Raw genomic sequence first — 6,602 nt, 5'->3', positions numbered from 1 at the left:
ACTGGTGCTTGACTATTAAAATGTCAAATCAAATAAAATTATTTTGATATGAAATTTTGGTTACATCACTAATATATATATCTATTGACATCTATATGGTTGGATCGTTGAAAACTAGTTTTAAAACAACCGAAACACTAATTCAAGATTCAATACTAGTTAGTTGTACTAGTCAAACTAGTGCTTGACTGTTAAAATATTAAACCAAATAAAATTATTTTGATATGAAATTTTGGCTATATCACTATTATGTATCTCTATTGACATCTATACTGTTGGATCGTTGAAAAATATTTTTAAAATAATCGAAACACCAATTCAGGATTCAACACTAGTTAGTTGTACTAGTCAAACTGGTGCTTGACTGTTCAAATATTAAACCAAATAAAACTATTTTGATATGAAATTTTGGCTATATCACTATTATATATATCTATTGACATCGATATGGGTGGATCGTTGAAAAGTATTTTTAAAATAATCGAAATACCAATTCAGGATTAAACACTAGTTAGCTTTACTAGTCAAACTGATACTTGACTGTTAAAATATCTAACCAAAAAAATTTTTTTTTGATAAAATTTTTGGTTATATCACTATTATATATATCTATTGAAAATCATATGGTTGGATCGTTGACAATATTTTTAAAATAATCGAAACACCAATTTCGGATTAAACACTACTTAGCTGTACAAGTCAAATTGATGTTTGACTATTAAAATGTCAAACCAAATAAAATTATTTTGATATGAAATTTTGGTTATATCACTATTATATATATCTATTGAAATTCATACGGTTGGATCATTGAACAATATGTAAAATAATCGAAACACCAATTCAGGATTAAATACTAGTTACGTGTATAAGTCAAACTGGTGCTTGACTATTAAAATGTCAAACCAAATAAAATTATTTTAATATGATCAGGTTCGTCTGAAGTATCTTCAATTTCCTAGACGGCTTCATATTTGTAGGTGATTTAAGCTGAAAATGGTCTGTACTTATGTGCAAGATATTATAATATAGATAATATATATGGAATTAGGATATTCACCATTATCTATTTGCTGATGATAATACGATACTTCTTGTCAATAATGTTATAGAAGTTTTGAGAATATATGATCACATGGAGTATTTTTATGTTGGGATGCCATCTCAGTCTGTTTGCCCCAACATTTGGCTTTCGTTTAACATGGCTTTTGGAGGTGCTGGTTATGCTTTGAGTTATCCTTTGGCTAAGGTTGTTGCCAAGAACTTAGATTTGTGTCTTAAAAGATATCCAACTTTGTATGGAAGTGATCAAATTATGCATTCTTGTATTGCTGATCTTGGAGTTTCACTAACTCTGGAAAAAGGATTTCACCTGGTAAACAATTTTAGCCATTATCTTAATCTACTTATAACATCAGCATCTACGCATCTGAGTGATAATCTGTTAATGTTTGCAGATTGATTTACATCAAGACATCCATTCTTGCTCCAATCCCAGGGTTCCCTTTATATAAATCGCCGCCTATGGTTCTATTCTAATCCTCTCTCTCTCGATCTCGATCGATCGATGGAGAACACTGACACTATCCAACCTTTCCTTTCGGATGAAATCGTCAACATTATACTCTCCCATCTTCCGGTGAAATCTATTTTAAGATTCAAGTTAGTTTGCAAGTCATGGTCGTCTATAACTTTTACCCCTTATTTCATCAAAACTTATCTTCACATATCTGCTACTGCACCTGACTATGAACGCCACCATCTAATTTTATCCAAAATGCCTTATGTCCCCCAGTTTTCCCTACGATACTCTGAGCTCTCCACCTGTTCTTTATCTTTCCTACTAAAAGAGCCAGAGCCCCTCACCAAATCCATGTGTCATAAGCATGTTATTGACCATATTGAGGGTAAAATAAGCCGCGTTGTGGGTTCTTGTAATGATTTGGTTTGTTTAACAGATGCCGATGAAGGTAACGTGGTTTTCTGGAATCCTTCCACTAGAAAATCCAATATTCCAATGTACTTATGTGGTACATTAGGCATTTCTTCACTAACTTATTGTATTATCAATATCAAGGCCTTCACTGATTGATAGTGATACAATGTTTGGCCAAACAACTGCTCATCTCATAACATCGGTTTCAGCCTCCTTCAGTTTCTTTAGTGCATGAATTCCGTAGTTTTTAATTTTTTAGATTATTCCAAATAGTTTTCAGCCTCCTTTAGTTGCATAAATTTTGTAATCTTTGATTATTCTAACCATGAATGAAGCCGGTGCCTAATACTGTTTATTCTCAATCTCATTCAGTATTAGTATCTGTTTATTTTTGTAATCATTGTGTTGCTTCTCAAATATTTTAATTATCATCTTTATATTGCTTTCACTTTGATCAGACACCTAGTTTTTATATATTATAATTGTAATTTGCATCGTCAGTGCAATGCGATTAGCTTCACTGGTTTCGTTTCCTCTTTTAGTTTAATATTGGCAGTACACTGATAATTACTCACTTGAAAGCTTATTGATTACGAGGAGGAAGATGAGAAAGCTTCTGACTTTGTCGCCACCAAAACTAACGGCGAGTCCGTTAAAAAGTAAGAATTTTGATTTTATGTTCGATTTGAATTTGGATTGAGCTGTTTGTGTGACCGAAATTGTGTATATTATGTGTTTATTAGATCTGGAAGTTTGATTAGAGAATTTCGATCTTTTAAGTGTCGGTTAGTTTGTGTAATTTGATTGATAGCTAGCTAGTCTGTCCTGCTACGACGGTGAGAACTGGCAAATATTAGCGAGCAGAATATGGTTTATACCAATGAATCAATTTTTGGTTTTTTCCTAGACTGCTGTTGTGTTTGGTCACTATATTATTGCTAGTTGTCAGGGAGCAGCAGGAGTGTTCTAACTTCTAAGTAACATTTTTGCACAATAAGTTTGAGGAAAAATAATAAATAGGAAGGAATTAACTTATCTTGATTTGGACAAGTAAGATTACTGATCACTATCCATGCACCATTAAAACCTTATTGCGGGAAAGTGTACTGTTAGTTTCAAATTCCAGAAAATGTTACTTAATTAACAGAATAATCACTTAATTTTAGATGTTTTCTGCGGGAAGGATAAAGTATATGTTTTCTGGTTATATTTGATCATATTAGATATCAACAATGGACTAATGGAGTGGAAGGAGCAAGTGCTCATATTAAAGAGAATGCATCAGAATACTCGATTAAACAAGAAGACGAACACTATAAAGCCGAGAAGTGAGGGCCTAGGGTCGAGGACACTTTAAGAAGTTGATTGCAATGCGGCAGTAAATATAAGGATGGCTCAGTAAATGGAACTATCTGGCCAGGTACATCAACTATTGAAAAATTAAAAATTTACAATTAGCTTTTAATCATTTAATAGCATGTTAAAATGGTTGTAGCTAGAACACCATATGCTTTTGCTGGGGCCTGCTTTGTAGGCATGATATTTTTCATTTGAAATTTTGAGGAACAGGATACCAGTGATAAGAGTGTGTTCAAGGTCACAATTTACATGAAAATTGAAGAAATGTAGTATTAATTTTTTATGCTTTATAAAGAGTCGTCAAAATGTTCAACCCACGTAAATCTTGATTTTGTACAAAGTTAGCAGCCACATGAACAGAGCTGTACATATACTTAATTATTTTGTACTATATGTTCTGAGAATGGTGTAGTGTGGGAAGGCATAATGACATTTTTTTTTCTTTAAGGATTTAATATTGCAGTGCTGGATGGATAGTTTATTACTTGTTAGTCTTTTTTATGTTTGATGGTGTCTTTATGCAGGGGCAAATGTAATATATTTGATTTTCATTTTTTACAGGTAGCATTTCAAGAAAAGATGAGTTTATGTATTTGACTTTGAGAAGAAAAGGATTGTGTGCAACGTACAACCAATTGCTAAGGATATTATATTTTATTGGATTTAGTGGCTTCTACTTTTTTCATGTATTGCACAATTCAATATGACTTTATTAGTTGTACTTTTAATGTTTTTATGTATTTGTTTTTGTATTTTATGATATTTGAATATTATTTCCATTATAGTGAAATAATATGAGTTCTTTTAATAGTTTTGATTGTTTTTTGTTTGTATTTTAATGGAATTTAAAGTGGAAGTTTAAAATGGCTGAAAACTGAAAAATCAGAATTTGGCTATTCTGAAACTACAAACTTACGACGGTTGTTCATCACATATTCCGTCGTAAGTTGGCCCCAACTCCCAAAATACGACATTCTTTTCTGCCGGAAGTTACTAATTTACGACGTATAGTTGCGTCGTAAATTTATATTTTTTTATCGAAGGTGGGTCCCACAAGAAAATATCTGACGATTCCTCCGTCGTAAATAACTAACTTACGACAATATTTTCCGTCGTAATTTTATAACATAGACGGAATTTCCGTCGTAAGTATATTTATTATTTTATTGAGAATGTGGGTCCCGGATTCCTAACTTCCGATACAATTTTATTTTGTGACGCAAATCTGAACTTACTACTCAAGCAAAAATGAGGATTTTTTTTCCGTCGTAAATGGCTCAATTACGACGATTTCAGTACAAAAACCGTCATAAATGGTCTGATTTCTTGTAGTGCAGGTTGTGTTATTGAGCCTAGAAAAGGGTTGTTTGGGTTAGATTAAGTGATCGGTCGGGTTTCGTTCCACATACAGTAAAACCTCTATAAATTAATATAGTTGGGACCGGAGAATTCTATTAATTTAGAGAGGTATTAATTAATCGATAAATTAATAATTATTAATTTATAGAGAATTTTCGGTAGCAAACAAAATTAACGTTTGATTAAATTTTTATTCACATAAATTTAAATAAAATGAATTGTACAATTTATATTTTATACTTAATTCAATTAATTCAATGTATATGAATTTAGAAAGTCAATGTAATGTACAATATATTAGATTCAAAGTCCATGTAGTGTATAAGTTAAATTCATTGTATTTTACATAGAAAATATTCAATGTATATTCAAGGACTACAAAATATTGAGTTGTACTTCTTGCCACCTAACATGACATCAAAAATCCAACCTTGTGATGCAGGAATTATAAGAGCTTTCAAGATGCACTATCGCGCAGGAGATTTTATCGTGGGTTATTAGAATGTTATGAGTTGGGACAATCTGATCCAGGAAAGATTAATGTTTTGGATGCTATCAATTATGCAGTCGCGACGTGGACGACAAATGTAAAACAAAAGTCAATAGCAAGGTGCTTTCAACATTACAAAATTCGTTCCATAGATGAAGTTTCGAGCAATTTAAATGAACATACAACTCCGGAAGAATACATTCATGAACTTGAGGTGATGATTAAGGATCTAGGTTATCGTAATAAAATGGATGTTAATAACTTCTTAGATTATCCGGGTGAAAATGAATCATGTTCCGAGGTCCAGAGTATAGAAGAGATTGCAAACACCATCCTTGAAAATAGTGTTGAAGATGATCTTGAAGACGATACAACACCGTTGGAGCCGGTTACACGTAAAGAAGCACTCAAGGCATCAAAAATGCTTAATAACTTTTTGATGCAACATGAAAGCACCACACCCGAGCTTTTGGATGCAATAAGGAAGATTATGGATGAGCTTCATGTTGATTTAAATTATATGAAAAAGCAAACTACAATTGAATCATATTTTACAAAGATGTAATAGCTATATTTTTATGAATATAAGGGAATTATTAATTTATAGTTTTATTGGGACCATATTTTTATACAGGGTTTTCAAAAAAATTATTATCTTATTATCTTATCGAAATTGATCATTTTTTATACTGGCCCAAGTCGGGACCGGACAAAATTATTAATTTAGAGAGATTATTAATTAATCGAGTATTAATTTACAGAGGTTTTGCTGTAACAAGTTCGGAAGCCGGGCTGAACAGCTGCTAAGTCCTAAATGGGCTGTGATGCACCAAAAATTGGAGTATTATATATAGGAGTAGTTTATAATTAACCCCCGCATGAGTTGCCCTAGGTAACTTTCATAACAAATACATCACTTCTACTGTTTTTGTAAGGGGTAAAAAAGTACTTTAAATGAAGAAACAAAGCAGAGATGAGAATAAGGTGATAAATAAGGGGTACTTACTAGTGGAACACTTTCCACTGATACACACCAACAGAAACTATTCATATTGAGCTTGGTTGTCTCTTGACGATTGGTGGTATTGTAGGAGCTGATGCATCTTTTCAAATCTTTTTGGTTGTTTTTTGCAGTGAGCTCAATAAAGGAAAGGGTCTAGTACTTAAAGTTGGTCATGCTCCTTTTATGGAGATCGACAATCTGTCTTTATAATAATCAGCTTTTTTCCGTGAAGTAATCTCAGCCATACTCCTCATAGTTCTCCAAAAGTGTTGTTTTGGGCTTAATTATTATATATGCAAAGTACACACTCTTTCTTTCTTCATGTATCCTACAATTAATTGTGAAGATGCAAGTTTGTTTCTTTTCTCTGATAAAATTACTGCAAACTCCATTTCGACTAATGAGGGTTTTTCTTCGTCATCGCTTTTTAATCGCTTCCCTTGTTCTCCTCTTAT

The 6,602-nt window shown here is 32.3% G+C and overlaps 1 long non-coding RNA gene across 1 annotated transcript; it reads left to right on the top strand.

The window, feature by feature from the left end:
* The first annotated feature begins 2,088 nt into the window (after window positions 1-2,088).
* LOC141713144 (uncharacterized) lies at window positions 2,089-4,105 on the top strand. The gene is made up of 3 exons (XR_012571830.1): window positions 2,089-2,595; window positions 3,160-3,356; window positions 3,857-4,105. It is a non-coding gene; the product is annotated as an uncharacterized LOC141713144 (long non-coding RNA).
* The last annotated feature ends 2,497 nt before the right edge of the window (window positions 4,106-6,602 follow it).

This window comes from Apium graveolens, chromosome 3 (assembly GCF_009905375.1).
Source record: "Apium graveolens cultivar Ventura chromosome 3, ASM990537v1, whole genome shotgun sequence".
Taxonomy (NCBI): Eukaryota; Viridiplantae; Streptophyta; class Magnoliopsida; order Apiales; family Apiaceae; genus Apium; species Apium graveolens.
Note: the sequence above shows the minus strand (reverse complement) of the source record. Positions and strands in the feature narration are given on the sequence as shown.